At 31.5% G+C, this 18,471-nt stretch overlaps 1 protein-coding gene across 1 annotated transcript in view; it reads right to left on the bottom strand.

The window, feature by feature from the left end:
* LOC114336326 (uncharacterized) overlaps positions 1–14,477 on the bottom strand; it is a 189,726-nt gene extending 175,249 nt beyond the window's left edge. The window contains exon 1 of the mRNA XM_050658188.1: positions 14,216–14,477. The gene's annotated coding sequence lies outside the window, so the exon portion shown is untranslated. The remainder of the gene's footprint in view (positions 1–14,215) is intronic.
* Positions 14,478–18,471: the final 3,994 nt, after the last annotated feature.

An 18,471-nucleotide genomic window follows, 5' to 3' on the forward strand; every position in this document is an offset into this window, starting at 1 on the left:
ATATGCTGCAAACAAAATTGATGACTAATGTATTTTAAGAAAAATGAAAAGTATATTTAACCCCTCATCCACCACAATTTAAATGCAACGTTTTTCTTCTACAATACTTTTTATTACAGTGTTATTTGTATGTTCAAAAAGTTGGACGGGTTTAAATGAATGATTTTTGAAAAAAAAAAAAATAAGATCAAATTATATCACCAAATTAAATATTATAAAAATCTTCCTTTTCCCCCATGTAACTCGAAAATGATAAGAGATATCAAAAAGGTACCATACAAAAATATAGGATTTTTTAGATAATAATTTTGGTTTTACTTCATTACTGTCTCTCTTATGATTTTCAAGTTACATGGAGAAAAAGGAAGATTTTTAAGAAAACTTGAAAATGCGCTCTATAATTTGATCTTATTTTTTTCAAAAACCATTTGTTTTAAACCCGTCAAACTTTTTGAATACAGAAACACCACTATAATAAAAGGTATTGTAGGAGGAAAACTATGCATTTAAATTCTGGTGGATGAGGCGTTAAATATACTTCTCATTTTTTCTTAAAATACATTAGTTATCAATTTTTTTTTCCAGCATATCTCGCTTAGTTTGAATGTAATCGACATTTAATACTGCTTATTTTAAAGGTGTTTTCAAGCACTACAAAAGATATTTGTAGCATTATACATATAAAATCGACCGTTTCTCTGTTACTTCAATTGAATACACCGATTTGAGCATGCACCAAAAAAACAAACTCTTTTCACCTACCATATCTCTTTTTGTATCATAACTAGAAGATTTATGAAGGGACAAATCTCTTCGTTTATTTATAAGCTACAAAAATGTTTTATATAGTTTTTTTAGTTAGATGCATAGTTTTTAAGGTATTCGCAAAAAACCGTTCGAAAAGATAATGTTTCAATGAAAATGACCAATTTTCAACCACGAATAACTGAAAAAGTATTGAGTTTTGAAAAAAAAAGTTATAGAACAGTTTTAGCTTAGAATTAGGTTCTCTAACCACTTCTGTGGTTATTTTGACCAAAAAATTTTCCATCCCCGAGAAGGGGTGGGAACCACCCCCAAGATAAAAGCGCACATGGGCATAAGGTATACTTTGAATTAGTAGATTAGTAGAGGCTATTCCCAAAATTTCATTAAAATACATGCAGTAGTATAGAATTCGGAGGTAATATCCTGTTTTTGCTCTCATTGACTGGCGTAAATGGGGAGTGAGACAAGGAGACGCCATTTCCCACAAACTATTTACCTTTGCACTCGAAATTATTTTGAAGAAATTAGAATGGAACAACAAGTGCATAAACATCGACGGGTCATACTTAAACTATTTGAGATTTTCTGATGACATAGTTTTAATAGCAGATAAATCAAAAGTAAATTAAACGTTACAACAATTGAATGAAGTTTCCGGAGCTTGGAGGATTAAAAATTAACTAGGTACAGTAAAACAAAAGTAATGAACTGCAACATTGAAAATGTTAAGCATTATTATGCTTGGGCCATGTCATCAAATTGGTAAAATCAAATCCGGATGCTGAAAGTAAAAGAAGAACTAAACTGACATAGGCCGCTTTCAGTAAACTAGCGTATATTTTAAAAAACACCTCTATTCCTATAAACTTAAAGAAAAAAGTGTATAACACATGCTTACTTACAATTTGTGCCTACATGTTGGAGATCGTAGCCCTTACCAGGAAATCTGCTAAAAAACTAGAAACAACGCAAAGGTCAAAGGAGCTGGGTGGGTCACATAGCGAGATATCATAATAGATGGACATAGAGAATTCTAAAATGGGGAGCGACAAAAAGCACAACTTCAAAAGAGATAGGTATATAACATAAGAGTCATGGGGCCCATACCCATGGACAGGGGGGGGCGTGGCCCCCTGACTTGTCAGGTGCTTTAGATTATATATGCTTATCCAAAGTATAGAAGATATCGTCTGCCCCCCCCCTAAAAATTTTATATGGGCGCCCGTGAGAGCATTGGCAGGCAATTCGGCTTGAGCAACAAAGAAAGGTGGAAGCAATTGGAAAATATCTAACTACTTTCAGGAGTGGATAAAAAATGGTTGACTGAAAGCAAAAGAAGATCGGTTTTTGGAACAAATATTGTCTCACAAATTAGACCAATCGAAGTACTAAGGCTTTTATTATTTTTACAGTTATTTTTAAAGATGAGAATCGATAACACAACGATACAATTTTTGTAACTAAAATTTGATTAAACTTTTTTATGATAAATGCATTGCCAAAACTTTTCATCTAAATTAAATAGTTATAGGTTGCTTCTTAATTGGTAGGCCAATTTTTTGTCAGAAAAGCTTCTACAGAGTAGTGTACCGGGTGTCCCAATAAGAATGGCTCTCGGCCATATCTCAGGAACCGTTTATAGTAGAGCTTTGAAATAAAAAATTTTATAACAAAAGTTACCTCAGGAAAAGCCTGGAAATTATTTTCATAATTGTGGGACCACCGCTAGAGGGCGTAATTGAATATCAAAAATTAAAAAATCTAAATTTTACAAAATTTTCCTAATGAAGGGGCACTGGAAATCCGATCGTCGTATTCTTCATAAAATTCTACGCATATTTGATTTAACAAGTTTAGGTCTACCTTTGGAAATAAGAGGTAGGGGTGAGTGGGAACCTTGTTATGAAAAACTGGCTGTGAGTCCGGTTCTGCTTAATCAAATTTTGCAAACTTGGTCTTATTGAAGACAGATCTTTTTCGTCAATGTAAAAGTTATGATTTCGAACCAACTTACTAAGTAATATGCCAGCTAGAAGGCGTTATTTAATTTTTTTCAGAAATCTAGTGTTCCTTGGAAAATATTAAATACAAACATGCATTTTTAATACCATATTACAAAATTAGCAACAGAATAGCGAAAACCGCAAGTTAATACCTTTTTTCTATCTCGAGATATCTTACAAAACGTGTAAATTTAAAAACATAACTGTTACTGTCACCGGTAAACGAAATAATTCATTAAAAGTAGTGTGCTATGGAAACAACAAAGAAACATTTTCCAGCTGTCAACGTATATTAGGTCTTTTCAACGCTTCTCATTTGTTTCGAGCCTCGTTCATATCTCGTATATTAATATTATACACGGATTATACGGCATATGACAGAGGCTCGAAACAAATGAGAAGCGTTGAAAAGCCCTATTACAAAGAAATAAAAACAACTATTTAGTGATGACATAAACTTTCAAATTTTTGCCCATCATTTTCGTTGCAAACATTTACTCTTTCAAGAGTAGATTGAACAGCAGTCTCAATTTCTGCTCTCGATATGCTTTGAATGGCGTTTAGTATTCTCTAGATCAGCGTTCCCCAACCGGTGGGTCGCGACCCACTAGTGGGTCGCGAGCGGATTTCAGGTGGGTCACGGCGTGGCTCTTATAGTAGCTGAATACCGTAAATTATGTAACATCAGGGGTGAGGGATGGGTCGCGAATATGAAAAAACATCAGAAGGTGGGTCGCCACACATAAAAGGTTGGGAACCACTGCTCTAGATAATGTATTCTAGAGTAGTGTATGATGGGCAACAATTTGAATATTTAGGTCGTCACTAAGTAGTTCTTTTGGTTCTGTGTTATATTTAATTTTAATAGTATTGTTTGTCTTTATGTTGTTGTTTTAATTAATTATATTTTTATACGTTGACATCTGGAAAATGTTATTTTGTTTTTTTCCACAGCACACTACTTTTCATTAACTTAGTTTACCGGTGATAGTAACAGTTATGTATAAAATTTACACGTTTCTCGAGATATCTTGAGATAGACAAAAGGTATCGACATGCAGTTTTCACTATTCTATTGCTAATTTAATCTAATTTTATAAAGTATGATTAAAAATGCATACTTGTATTTAATATTTTCCAAAGAAAACTAAATTTCTGAAAAAAATTAAATAACGCCTCCCAGCTGGCTTATTACTTATTAGGATGGTTCAAAATTATCACGCTTACATTGAAGAAAAAGTTCTGTCTTCAACAAGATCCAGTTTTCAAAATTTGATTTAGCAGAACCGGACTTACAGCCATTTTTTCATAACAAGATTCCCACTCACTCCCACCTCTTATTTGCAAAGGTAGAGTTAAACTTGTTAAATCAAATATACGCAGAATTTGATGAAGAATACAATAATCGGATTTTCAGTGCCCCTTCATTAGGAAAATTTTGTAAAATTTAGATTTTTTTATTTTTGATATTCAATTACGCCCTCTAGCGGTGGACCCACAATTATGAACATAATTTACAGGCTTTTCCTGAGGCAACTTTTGTTATAAAATTTTTTATTTCAAAGCTCTACTATAAACCGTTCCTGAGATATGGCCGAGAGCCATTCTTATTGGGACACCCGGTACAAGGAACTCAAAATAGTGACAAAAGTATGTTTGGATTTGGTGTAGGTATAAAAATAATATTTTTATATATTTTATTAGAATAATAATATTATTGAACTTTTTAATTAAAAAAATGATTAGTATGGAATAAAAATACTTTAATAATATATAAATAATAGTCATAATTGAGTCATAACAAAGTACCCAGACTATACCTATTATTATGTCTACTACTGGAATCATTCCGAAGAACCTCTTCGAAAACATAAAAAAGCTAGGTCTAAATGAACACCTTTATAAGACCATGCAGAAAACTGTGCTACTCGTGACGGCCAGATGTGTACGAAAATTTCTGGGAGATACTCCAGCATACCAAGTCACCTAGGGCTCAATAACACGGAAAGAGTCCCACCAGAGCTCAAACCTTTTGATACCGTATGTATCTGGGATGAGTCAATTTTCCCCTTAGAGGGAGTGTGAGCCGCATGGCTAAATCTGGTCATAATTTAAGTAATAGTCATTATTTTCAATAAAAGGTGCTGAAACTATTTTCTTGCGGCATGATTTGACAATAATTTTTATTTGTAATAATCTTTTTTTTTTAATGACTTCCAGATTGAAAATTTAAACGTGAACACAGAAAATGTAAAATATAATTTTTATTACAATACATAATTATTGTAGATTGTTCCCATAAAATACAATTTTAGCTGCCTAAACATGACTGAATTTAAGTGAATGATTCTTTGCAGTTTTGATTGATCATGTAATTTTTTAATAAATAGTTTTATACAAATTCTCTTTTTTTTTAATGAAAATTTATTTTAAATTTTGAGATAATAAATATATATATATATTTTAATGTCCGACTGGTATATTATTTGACAAATAATGACATGATTTCAAAGTCAGTTAAATATGAAATATTTCCCTAGGGAAAATATATATCATATTTAACTTATATTTTGCAAAATAATACCCTAGACCCTAGGGTATTAAATTTAAATATCTAGTTAAATACTGTCATACTGTCAAGTTGAAAAATAACAACTTAAACTATGTTTACCACAATTACGTTACGACTATTGCTGGTAAATGTACTTATTTATAATTTATAATTTTTGCAGATAAAGAATATTTAGTCGGACATTAAACGTTGAAGGCACTACGGGTATTATAAATAATAACGCTTTCGGTCAACGTATATCCCTCGGACCAAAGGCCCTCGGGATACACACCATTGATCTCAAGTGTTATTATCCTTCTAATACCCTTGGTACCTTAATAACTATAATAATTGTCTTCTAATTGCAATACAAAATATATTTACTTATCTGGGAATGGTCAAATTGATTACTTTAAATCTTTAATGAAGTCTGTCGTCTGTATTCGCATCCGATAGTAATAATTATGTGACTGTTTTTAATACAGCACACTCAGTTAGTAATTCCATTGTAAATAATGGAATAAACCAAGAAAGAAGAGCATCGAGTCATAGTAAATAGTTGTGACAAATATAAACGAACAAATATAAAAAATAAGACAATGGCTCCCATTTTACTAATAGTCCAATCAACAGCAATTTTCTCGTGGAATTTTGAGAACCAAGGTAGATTTCTTTGAAAATTTGGATTTAGGTAGTATTTATAAATAACCTTTGTCAAAATCTACCCTACGCCGAAGCGTGCTTTTGCCCTGGGGGTGAAAACAACCCCATCTAGGGTATAAAAAAATGTTCAATCAAAGTAACTATGAAAGTCGATAGATTGACCAATTCTGAGTAAATTTTGATCTATAAAATTTGTTTGCCCAGTTGATACTTTCCAAGTTATTAGCGATTGAAACTGTGCATTTTTCATTAAAAAACTGACGTTTTTAACTGTTTCTCATGAATAACTTAAAAATTTTAATTTTATAGAAAAAATCATTCAAAACAAAATTGTAGCTAAAAAAAAACAAAGAGACTCGTGTCGGAAAGACTTATATAAACCCAAATTATTGCTCTTTAAAAGGTTGTCATTTACTAATTCTCATTTACTAAAACTCATTTTACTAATAGTCCAATCAACAGCAATTTTTTCGTGGAATTTTGAGAACCAAGGTAGATTTCTTTGAAAATTTGGATTTAGGTAGTATTTATAAATAACCTTTGTCAAAATCTACCCTACGCCGAAGCGTGCTTTTGCCCTGGGGGTGAAAACAACCCCATCTAGGGGATAAAAAAATGTTCAATCAAAATAACTATGAAAGTCGATAGATTGACCAATTCTGAGTAAATTTTGATCTATAAAATTTGTTTGCCCAGTTGATACTTTCCAAGTTATTATCGATTGAAACTGTGCATTTTTCATTAAAAAACTCACGTTTTTAAATGTTTTTCATGAATAACTTACAAATTTTAATTTTATAGAAAAAATCATTCAAAACAAAATTGTAGATAAAAAAACAAGGAGACTCGTGTCGGAAAGACTTATACAGGGTGTCTGCGTAACTTGGAACCATATGGGAAACTTTTTTAATATCAATTTTACGAAAAAAAGTCATTCTTTATAAAGTGCTCTGCATAGTCTAAATCCTAAGATGCAATCATCAGATATCAAATTTTGTCAACAGTATACGAGGTATGTCAAAAAATATGAATATCGCTCAAGAGCAAACTACCTTTATATTTCAAAATATCAAAAAATTTTATTATATTAGTATTATTAATATTATTTAATATTCTTTAAAAACCATATTCAAATATGCAATAACAGCTTTCTACTTGAAAAAAAAATTTCTGAAATTTTCCTAAATTACCGATTCCGAACATCATTTTTATTTATTAGACATGTAATAACTCTTTTATTAATAATTTTAGGAAAAAAAGTTATTCTTCATAAAAATCTGTCCATGGTCTAACCCTCAAGATACAACCATCAGTGATCCAAGTTTGTTAATTTTATACGAGGTGTGTCGAATAATATGAATTTAGAAAGAATTCTAGAATTCATATTATTTGACACCCAAGTATTATTATAAACCCAAATTATTGCTCTTTAAAAGGTGGTCATTTTCGAAGAACCTCGAAATGGAGAACCTTCAATCTTAAATAACTCGAATGTGGTGTAATTTTTTGGAAAACCTAAGAGACATCTTTTAAAGCTCATTAAAAAATCTTTCAAATGAACTTGGATCAAAGTCGCTCCCTGCTTTTTTTTTTTAAATGTATCCAACAATAATTAAACTCTCGTCATTACAATCCTAATTGAAATGAATAGCTTCCCGTTTGAAATAAATTTTATTTTGCTATATTTGATACTACCCATGTGGTTTGACCGGTTTGGTATGCTTAGTTTAGAAAAAATACATGATTAAATCGAAAATGACATTTTTATAATTAAAAAAAGTGCATTTTTCTTAAATAAATCTAAAAGTGAATCTAAAAAAATAATATGAAAAAGTTTTTCAAATATTAATTGTAGGACTTTTTCTACTGAAAATTTTGATTTTTTTGTTTATGTATCATGAATACTTTTAGATTTATTTAAGAAAAATAAACTTTTTTTTTAATTATAAAAAGGTCATTTTCTAAATTATGGTAAAATTAGGTGTTTTTCAGGTATTATCCCTGCAAAGAAATTGATAGTGTCAAGGTCTTTTCTGGTATATATTTGGTCGCCAAATCGAATGCGACTATTCGCGATTACTCAAAATATGTTCTTATTTTGTTAATACTAAAAGAATTGTTTATTTATCGAAAAGCTCGAAATAATGCGCTGTCTACAGCAAGTTTTTAGTTTTTTCATAGTATTATTATACGCTAAATCGATTGCCATTAGACGTGATAGCTTAAACCACGTCCTAACTTTGTTATTAATACATTATTGCAAAAATTACCATTTTATAGTACGTTTACTCACGGTTTTTGCTCTTAATTTTAAAAAACCGCTTGAATTGACATAATATTTGGCATACAGGTAGTTAACATATTATTGTGGCTCAAACAAAAGTGGTTCAAACAAAAAAAAGTATTGCGCCGATGGTATGGTATTGTGCTTTTAATTTAGTTTTTCTAAACTTAGCATTCCAAACCGGTCAAATCACATGGATGGTATCAATTATACCTAAATAAAGTTAAGTTCAAGTAAGAAGCTATTCATTTCTATTAGGATCGTAATGACGAGGGTTTAATTGTTAGATACATCTAAAAGAAAGCAGGGAGATAGTTTATTTTTGTCAAAAGTTAGTAGGTTCTTATGCAAAAAACTTGTATCAGAGCTCATTTGAAAGGCTTTTTAATAATCTTTAAAATATGAAGACCACACGGAAAAAAGGCGAAATGTCACAAAGAGGTTAATTCGAGATAATTGAATTTTTAACTTTCAAACCCTAACTATCATCATACAATTAAATATTTTGCGTACTTCTTCATTTAAGTAGTCTTCATAGTTATTTTGTGTCGTATTATTTAATCAACGGAATTTAAAATAAAACGCAAAACTTAGAAACATTGCTTTATGTAAACACAAGTCACTACAAACACAGGAAAAAAGCGAAATGTATGACAACAATTTATCTCTATAGAACCATCTAGCCCTTTCAGATGTGCAAAACTGACTCAAGTGGACCAGATCGTTGAATTTTTCGATATGTTTCGTAAGATACAGGAGCGCCCTTATCGGATTTGTACATAGTGTACATTTTCTTATTATTTAAGTCATCCGGAAGGTACATTTTCTTAGTTTTATTTTTACAATAATGGCTTTCTCTTCCTTTAAAACGCTTTATGTGTTCAATAACTTCATCTAGCTGTTGTTTTGGTAATGCGTGCTTTTTTGGATTTTTTCCGCGTTTGTCAATTGGTGCACTACCAGTAGCTTTTAAACTTTTTTGAATATTTTCAAGCCTCTTCCGACCAATTCAATGAAGGCTTAGAAAAGCTTTAAAACAAACTGGGACGTCAGTAGTTTTATCGTCAGTCGTTATTCTAACTCTAAAAGAATACGTTGCATCATGCAATCTTGATGTAGCTTCATGTCGGGCTCTTCTTTGCTTTACGGGCATTAACGTTATTAGGCCTGCCAAATAAATATTTTGTTTATCACGCACCATACGGTTAAAATTGTTTCTAATGTTTGATCGGTTTTGCTGATCTACTGTTTTAAAACACTTAAGTCTCTTACATTGACAATCGTCACCTGTTTCATGGCTCTGTTGTCTCAACCGCTCCATTTCTTCATTTATTCGACCTGTAATTTTCCTTTTTCTAGTGTTTTTTCGCGACCCGTATCATCTCTTTCACTATCCGTCATTTTCGAGCACAATATAATATTCTTTTTCTACAACCACTATTCAAAGTGCACTTTTCTGCACGGTTTTATGTTAGCAAACTTGATATTTTCTCACAGTATAAGATATTTGACATTAGTGTGCAGAAAAGTGACGTTTCTGTGCCGCAAAGTGACGTTTCTGTGCCGCAAAGTTCTTTTCTGCACAGTTGACTACCTCATTCTGAGTAACGTTATATTCTGTTTACATCCGTGGCCTACCGCATTCTAAGTAACGTTATATTCTGTTTACATCCGTGGTTAAACTTTAGACAAATATATAACCTATAAGACAATTATTATATTTAACTATAGCATAGAAACTAAATTATGGATGTTACAACTGTTTTATTTTACAATTTTATTCTTATTAAACATTTTATAATTATCAAATAACCAATAAGTATTTAGCAACCTGTGCAAGAGACGTCGAATGAAGTAGGTTTTGTGTAAATCCGTGACTGCATAAATATAATGTCAATAATGTGTAATAATTGTTTAAATTTAAACAAATTAAGGCAGTGCATTAATTTTTTAACTGATTTCTGTGCAATTTATTTAGGTATAAGGAATTTAAATTGATTAGTAGGTATTAATTAAATACAGTTTAAAATTTATCACAAACGTACCTATTATAATTAATCGTCGTTTGGAAATTGTGATTTTTATTTTTAGGAAAAACTGTGCTTGTAGAAAAAGTATAGTGTGAAACACGTGCAGAAAGGTAATTTCTCACTCGTTTGAATTGCGGCACTCGCTTGCGCTCGTACCGCAATTTTTCAAACTCGTGAGAAATTAGTACCTTTCTGCACTTGTTGCACAATATACTATTTTTCTCATGATCATCTTTCAGTGCGTCACAGTTTTTCGATTTCTTTCTAACGTATTCAATTGTATATGACAGAAAAAAAGGCACGTCGGTGATTACTTCTAGTTCTGTGATTATTCTAGTTGTCGATAGATGGCGCCATAATTAAAAAAAATAATTTTTTTTAATTAGATAATAATATTACAAAAAATATAATCTGTATAATTTATAAGACTATACAAATCAAAGAAAATACCATTTTATAAATGCAAGAAACACATTTGATTTGTTTTTATTCTAAATTGAAAATAAAATGTGACAACTGTCAGATTTAACTAAAATGTCGTGTTAGAATAAATGTCATAAATGTGTATTATCACGGACTTACCCTTTTTCCTATCATTTGTGACGCACTGAAAAATGATCACGAAAAGGACAATACGCACTTTATTTAACGTTTTTAGTAAACAAAATGTGGCGTGTACTCCCCCGACGTCCCGACAAGCACTGACATTCCACCTTTCTCGGATTTACGCGAGAACCATTCGCCTTTCTTCCCTGTACGAAGAATTTTATAACGTGTTTTAAGCTATGAGGATTCGTCTTTTTCCCATGTTTGAATGACTCATATAAAACTACTACTAAAAACCTACATATTGCTGCTTTGACCCGAAAATAATAAAAAATTGACATTTCTCCTTTCTTCCGTGTGGTCTTCATATGTCTCCTAAGATTTCTGAAAAAATAGCCCCACATTCGAGTTATTTGAGATTGGAAGTTCTCCATTTCGAGGTTCTTCGAAAATAACCATCCTTTAAAGAGCAATAACTCAGTCGTTATTGGGTTTACGTAGGTCTTTCTGAAGCGAATCTCTTTGATTTTTTAATAACTACAATTTTGTTCTTTAGATTTTTTCTATAGAATTAATTTTTTTAAGTTATTCATGAAAAACGGTTATAAAACTTGAGTTTTTTCAATGAAAAATGCATAGTTGCAATCACTAATAACTTGGTAAGTATTAACTTTGCAACAAAATTCAATAGAACAAAATTTACTTAAATTTGGTCAGTCTATCGACTTCCATAGATATTTTGATTGAAAAAATTTGCAAGGCTAGATTTTGAAGAAGAGGGTCAACCGAGCTTAAATCCACATTTTCATTAAAATCGGTGTTGATTCTCAAAATTCCACGGTTTTATAGTTTTTTACCGCTGATACAAGTGATACATCTCTATAAACGAAACAAACATTATTTTAAACTCATTTTAAACATATTTTATGATTTGATTATCTACACTCACCGACAGAATTCCGCTACTAAAAATTTTTAATTAGGTTTGACAACTTAAAAGTTTATTATTTGTACTCCGATTTTCAAGATTCGTGCATCAGTTTGTAGGTACATGTATTTATATCGTTTATTATTATTCCGCTAACAAAAATAAATTGCTTGGATGGGATTATACGGGGCTGAAACAAGATCCCAAACCGCCACAAGATCCCAAACCGCCAGTTACGACAAAGAATAGGAGTGGCAGATACGGAGAGTAGCAACACTGAAATGGAACTACGCAAGTCACGTAGCTCGAATGACAGAAAATAGATGAACAAAGCAGTTACTGGAATGGAGACCAAGAGATCATGCCTACCGAAGCAGAGGTCGTCCACCAACACGTTGGACTGGTGATCTAAAACGTTGTCATAGGAATTGGATGCAAGAGGCAAAAGATCGAAATATATAGAGATTATGAGGGAGATCTATCTGAGTGGATAAGCGAAGATTGAATGGTAAATGGAAGCGTTGTATTTTCTCCTAACTTTAAAAAAATCTGGGGAAAAATTGAAGAGCCTATTTTATTTCATAGTCCCTTCGTATTATCTCGGAGGCATCACTAAGGTTTTGTTTTTGGAATTATCCGAATATCCCTTTTTTGTAAGATCTGCACACTTTTTTGTAAATAAAAACACTGATTGACTCATAAACATAAATAGCTTAAATATAGGTTAGATTGATCAGATTAGAATGGCACGCATGCAGCCCAGATCTCAATCCTTCTTCTTCTTCTTTAAGTACCGTAACCAAATTTTAGGCGTGGGTGGCTTCCATGACAATTCGTCGATATCGTTCTTGATCTTGCGCGGCATGTAATAATTCATCTGCTGATAAACCAGTCTATTGACGATGGTTTCGGAGCCATGAATATTTCTGCCTACTAATTCCTCTTTTTCCGTCGACCTTTCCGTTGAATATTAACTGCAGTATTCGGTATCTGCTACCTCTTATTATATGCCCCAGATATTCAAGTTTTCTTTTTTTTTATCTTCATTAAGTCACCTTCGCCTTGACCTACTCTGTTTAAGACTTCTTTGTTTGAAATGCGTTGAACCTCAATCCTACCGAGCATTTAAGGGATGAATCGCTATTCGCCGTCATCCTAGGCCTCCAGAAAATTTGGTACATTTATGGCCCTGATAGAAGAATATCGGGCTATTCGCCAGACAAGAAAAACAAATCTTATTTATTTGATGCCAAACAGATTGCAAGGAGTCGTTGCTGCGAGTGGTGGACATACCCGCTATTGAATTGTTTTGTTGTTCATTTTGTTGTGTGTTTTTAATTAAATAAACCTTCAAAGCAGTGTTTTTATTTACAGCTTTTACAAGAAAAGAGATATTCGGATAATTCAAAAAAAAAATCTTAGGGATGCCTCCGAGATAATATAAAAAGAGTATGACACAAAATCAATTATTCAATTTTTCCACAAAATTTTTTAAAGTTAGGAGAGAATACAACGCTTCCATTCTTCCCCGTATATTGTTATCTAATCAAACAATTTTTATTACCGGAATAATAACAAACCATATCAATACATGTACCTACAAACTGATGCCAGAATATTGAAAATCGGAATACAAATAATAAAGTTATAAATTGTCAAACTTAATCAAAAATTTTTAGTGGCGGAATTGTATGCCGATGAGTGTACCTATATAGAATGAACATTTTAAACAGAAAATACCACCGTTGACAATAAAAGCCGAAACAAGTATATACATTAATTTTATTTAGAAATACAAAATTAATTCTAATTACACTAAATTTACAATCAAGATGCAGTAGAAATAAACAAACAAGACACGTTAAATGCTATGTACTAGGAACAATCCCGAATCATAATTTACAATGTACTTATAAACTTTGGAAATCATGATTTGGGATTTTCAATGTATATAGGTACATTGTAAATTATGATTCAGGAGTGCCCTTAGTAGCATTTAACGTGTCTTGGTTTGTTTATTTCTACTGCATCTTGATTGTAAATTTAGTATAGTTTTGTGAGTATGAAGAAAACAAAGCAACCGAAACTTCCAATAAAAAGTTTACTTTGTAATTGAGTATTCTTCTTTATGTGCTTAAATATATTTTAAATTTAGTAGGTTGACGATAGAACTTATTTTTAAATTTTGGTCTATTTGAAAACAACAAACTTCTGGCAATGACATGATATAAATTAAATTAACATATTGCGCAAAAACTAAGTATAGAACAAAAATTAGGCTTCCCGTTGCATAGAAATAAAATTATATCCGCAGCGTTTAAAATAACCCGTTTCAACGTTACGACATATGTAATTTAAATATTACAAAATCTCACATAGAACACACAAGTAAACAACTTTTTTGAAACAGAAACAATTAAAATCGTTCATAAATTAACGTACCGATTTTTGTCTGAAAAATATTCCAAAACTTTTGGATCAGCTGAGTAGAAAAACCACTTCACGCATAAGTTTTCACGAACTCAGCACAAACCACTGCCGAAGGGAACAGAAAATTTTTATAAAACAGTTCAATCTCTGAGTATAAATGACAGGAACCAACGCGACGGTCGTTGTGGGTCTAAAGTAAGAGTTCTGTGTGCTATTATTAATCACACCATGTGAGTTGTGTGTACGTATGTGGAAGTGTGTTTGTGTATTTCTGCCCTCTTTCCAGATAGAGATGGGAACCATATGTGATCAAAGGCGTACTACACAGGTGTAACTAGTGGAAGGGTGAATTTGAAAATAGAAGCACAAGACGCAAAGAAAAAATATGAATTTTTATATTGTGTTATATATATACACTATACACTCACCACAATATTCCGCCACCCAAAATTTTTGATTAAGTTTGACAATCTACATATAACTTTATTATTTGTACTCCGATTTTTAAGATTATTGCATCAGTTTGTAGGTACATATATTGATGTCGTTTGTTATTCCAATAACAAAAAAAATTTTGCTTAGATGGCATTATACGGGAGTGTATGGAAGCGTTGTAATTTCTCCTAATTTTAAAAAATTCTGTGGAAAAATTGGAGGGCTGAGTTTTTTTCATACTCATTTTGTGTTATCCTGGTGGTATCACTAAGGTTTTGTTTTTTGAATTATCCGAATATCTCTTTTATTGTAAGAGCTGTACATAAAAACTTGCTTTGAAGGTTTATTTCATTAAAATTATCAAGCGTACTAAAATTAACAAAACAAAACAAAAATAACAGCAAAACAAAACAATTTAATAGCCTGTATGTCCACCTCTTGCAGCAATGACTGCTCGCAATCTGTTTGGCATCGAATAAAGATGTGTTATCCTTGCCTGGGAAATAGCCCGATATTCCTCTACTAAAGCCATAACTGTACCAAATTTTCTGAAGGCCTAGGATGACGCCGAATAGGCGTTATTAATTCATCCCATAAATGCTCAATAGGATTGAGATCTCGGCTGCAGACGGGCCAATCTAATCTTATCAATCCAACCCCTATTTTATGAGTCAATCAGTGTTTTTATTTACAAAAAATGGTAGAGCTCCTACAAGAAAAGAGATATTCGGATAATTAAAAAAAAAAAATTTAGTGATGCCTCCGGGATAGTATGACAGGACTATGAAACAAATTCAGCTCTTCAATTTTTCCACAGAATTCTTTAAAGTTAGGAGAAAATACAACGCTTCCATTCACCCCTGTATAATGCCATGCAAGCAAAATTTTTTATTACCGGAATAATACCAAACGATATCAATACATGTATGTACCTACAAACTGGTGCAAGAATCTTGAAAATCGGAGGACAAATAATAAAGTTATAAATTGTCAAACTTAATCAAAAATTTTGGGTGGCGGAAGTTTGTGCCGGTGAGTATATATATATATATATATATATATATATATATATATATATATATATATATATATATATTGAAGTGATCTTGATTATTGATATGAGATAATATTCTTATATGTCACTTAATTTAATCAATGTATTAATACTAATCTAATTAATTAACCAGATCACATATCAATATGTTTTCAATCTCAGGGCGAATTATAAATTAATTACTTACTTTCGTGGCCTCAAATATTTCTTAATGGTTCCTAATCGGGATAGAAAAGAAAAGAGTAAAAAAAATACACATATGGGTTACAATTATAATCAAAATATTTTTTATTTTATTTAAAAGGCAATCAATGCTTAATATTTGCTATTTCTTATTATTCTTAAACATAACATTTACAAATGGGAATCTTATTTCCTTTTGGTTTTCAATTGAAAGTTTTTATTAACATTTAACTATTAGGAGTTATTAGGAACAACTCTATTTAAGTTTGCTGAAGCTTTTCTGATATTATTGATTATGTTATTCAATTTTTTTATGTGGAATTTAATACGAAAAACCCATACATTCATGTCCAAACAAATGAGACTGACCTTTTCCTGGTGAACTGAAAATGTCCTCACACAAGACCCGTTTCCTGCTATCCTTGGCTGCGATCAAACCTCGTCCTGGCTTCCAGTAATGTTCTCCTTTGAAAAACTAGCTCGAATAGCTCTCGTTCCTGCGTCTGTCGTGATGCTGTGTTCTACCTTTCTCGAAACTGCTATCAGCTACCGGGACACTCTTGGCTCAAGGAGGTTCTTTTACTCTCGACCTGGCCTACTTCTCGTTCCACGATAGATACTCCACACTCACGGAACTACACCGGCTTTCTCACTCTCCGTACACTACCGTCTACTACTGGACTTCACTTCTCGACAGCTCAAAACATTCTGATCTCACTTTGTCATCCATTCCCCTACTTTCTAAATATCCCTTCCATATTCACAAATCAATCTTCCACCACCAACTCTCATTCGTAATATTCCTCAAAACCAATTTTTAATCTTTCTAAATATGCTTAATGGATTTCAAAAGCAAAAAATTTAATTCCCATTCTAAAATACTTTCTAACTATTTACAAATTTTAATGACCTATTCTCTCTTTCAAATGAGTCTTATTTAGCATAGGCTAATGATCGAAACCTTCCGCGAAAAACGATAATGAACTATCATCTATTTCACTGAGTTTTATTTAGCATAGGCTAATGATCGACCTTCCGAGAAGAACGATAATGGTACGCGTCATTCACTTTGTTTATCTAAGCACATTGTTCCGAGTTTCGTACGCTTATTCTAATCACTTCTTAAAATTAAATATAACAATTTGTTGTATACAGGTTGTTCTAAATTTATATGCCCGTGGTTGAGAAAATTGAAAATATTTTATATTAAATTGAACTCTGTTTATAATTATCAAAATTTAATTTTCATATCAAATAGAAATATAACAATATATATATATATATATATATATATATATATAATCTCAAGAAACAGCCTATCTTTGTAATTTGTTAATGATTCTAATATTTTTACGTTTTTATAATCAAACTGGTGGCCTGTTTGTATCAAATGTTCGACAACAGCGCATGTGTTATTTTTTCTTTTGCAGTCGCTCTTTTATGTTGACTGATACGCTGTTTCAACCACTGACTGGTTTGCCCAATATAACATCCCTGGCAACCTAAACACTGTAATTGATATATAACATTGCTATTATACATGACTGGTGTATTTTTTTGTATTTATATTGTATATATATGTTAAGTAAGCGAGTACAACTATAAACATAGAAAAGAAAAATCATTGGCAAATAACTCGCAATGTGAATGTGAATACAAAATTAACAATATAAAAAGATGGAATGCAACTGCAGACACGTGTTTCTGACTCATTAGTCGTCATCAGTACAGTATAGCTAAGTTAGAAGAAGGAGCAGTTTAACTTGGGAAAAGATCACTACAGGAGCAATGTTATAATTTGCGACAACAATGTCAGAAGACCCTGCCTTTCAGGGAGACGACCAATACAGTCACGGAGGTAAAGCTACCTGCGGAAAGAAAATCCAAAACCTTATGAAATAAAGGATGTTAAGTAAGCGAGTACAACTATAAACATAGAAAAGAAAAATCATTGGCAAATAACTCGCAATGTGAATATGAATACAAACTTGGCTATACTGTACTGATGACGACTAATGAGTCAGAAACACGTATTGTAATTTTGAAATTAGATAAAACAATAAACAAATTAATTATGATCCAATTAGCAAATTCAAACAAAAAGATAATTTAATAAATTTTATTTCAGACGCCAGATTAATAAATATATGCTTTTCTTATCTCAGGGTTCTTAATTACAAAATACCTTTCCTGTTAATAGTGCTTAAGGAAAAAAGAAGAGTCGAAGTAAATAAATAAAAGAAATCAATTTGTACAATAAAATAAAATATAATGATCACCTACCTTATAGATTTTCATACATGAAATAATTACCTTATAAATAAATGTTTCCCTAAAACAACCTGTTGCATATACAATTAAAAAAATATTTTTTAATAAAATTAGTTCATCAATGTCTATTTTCCACAATTTTTTTTGTACCTTTTGAAACGAATGTGCTTTAAATAGTTTTTTATCAAACAAAATCCTTCACTGGTTCTGCTGTAACAACAAAACTGCAGACTGTTCCTTATCAAAACAAACTCCTTCTCTGGTTCTGCTCATAAAAAAAACCAAACTCTAGACAAAACTCCGAATCAAAGTTTACTGCTCCTGT

This window comes from Diabrotica virgifera, chromosome 8, assembly GCF_917563875.1.
Source record: "Diabrotica virgifera virgifera chromosome 8, PGI_DIABVI_V3a".
Lineage (NCBI taxonomy): Eukaryota > Metazoa > Arthropoda > Insecta > Coleoptera > Chrysomelidae > Diabrotica > Diabrotica virgifera.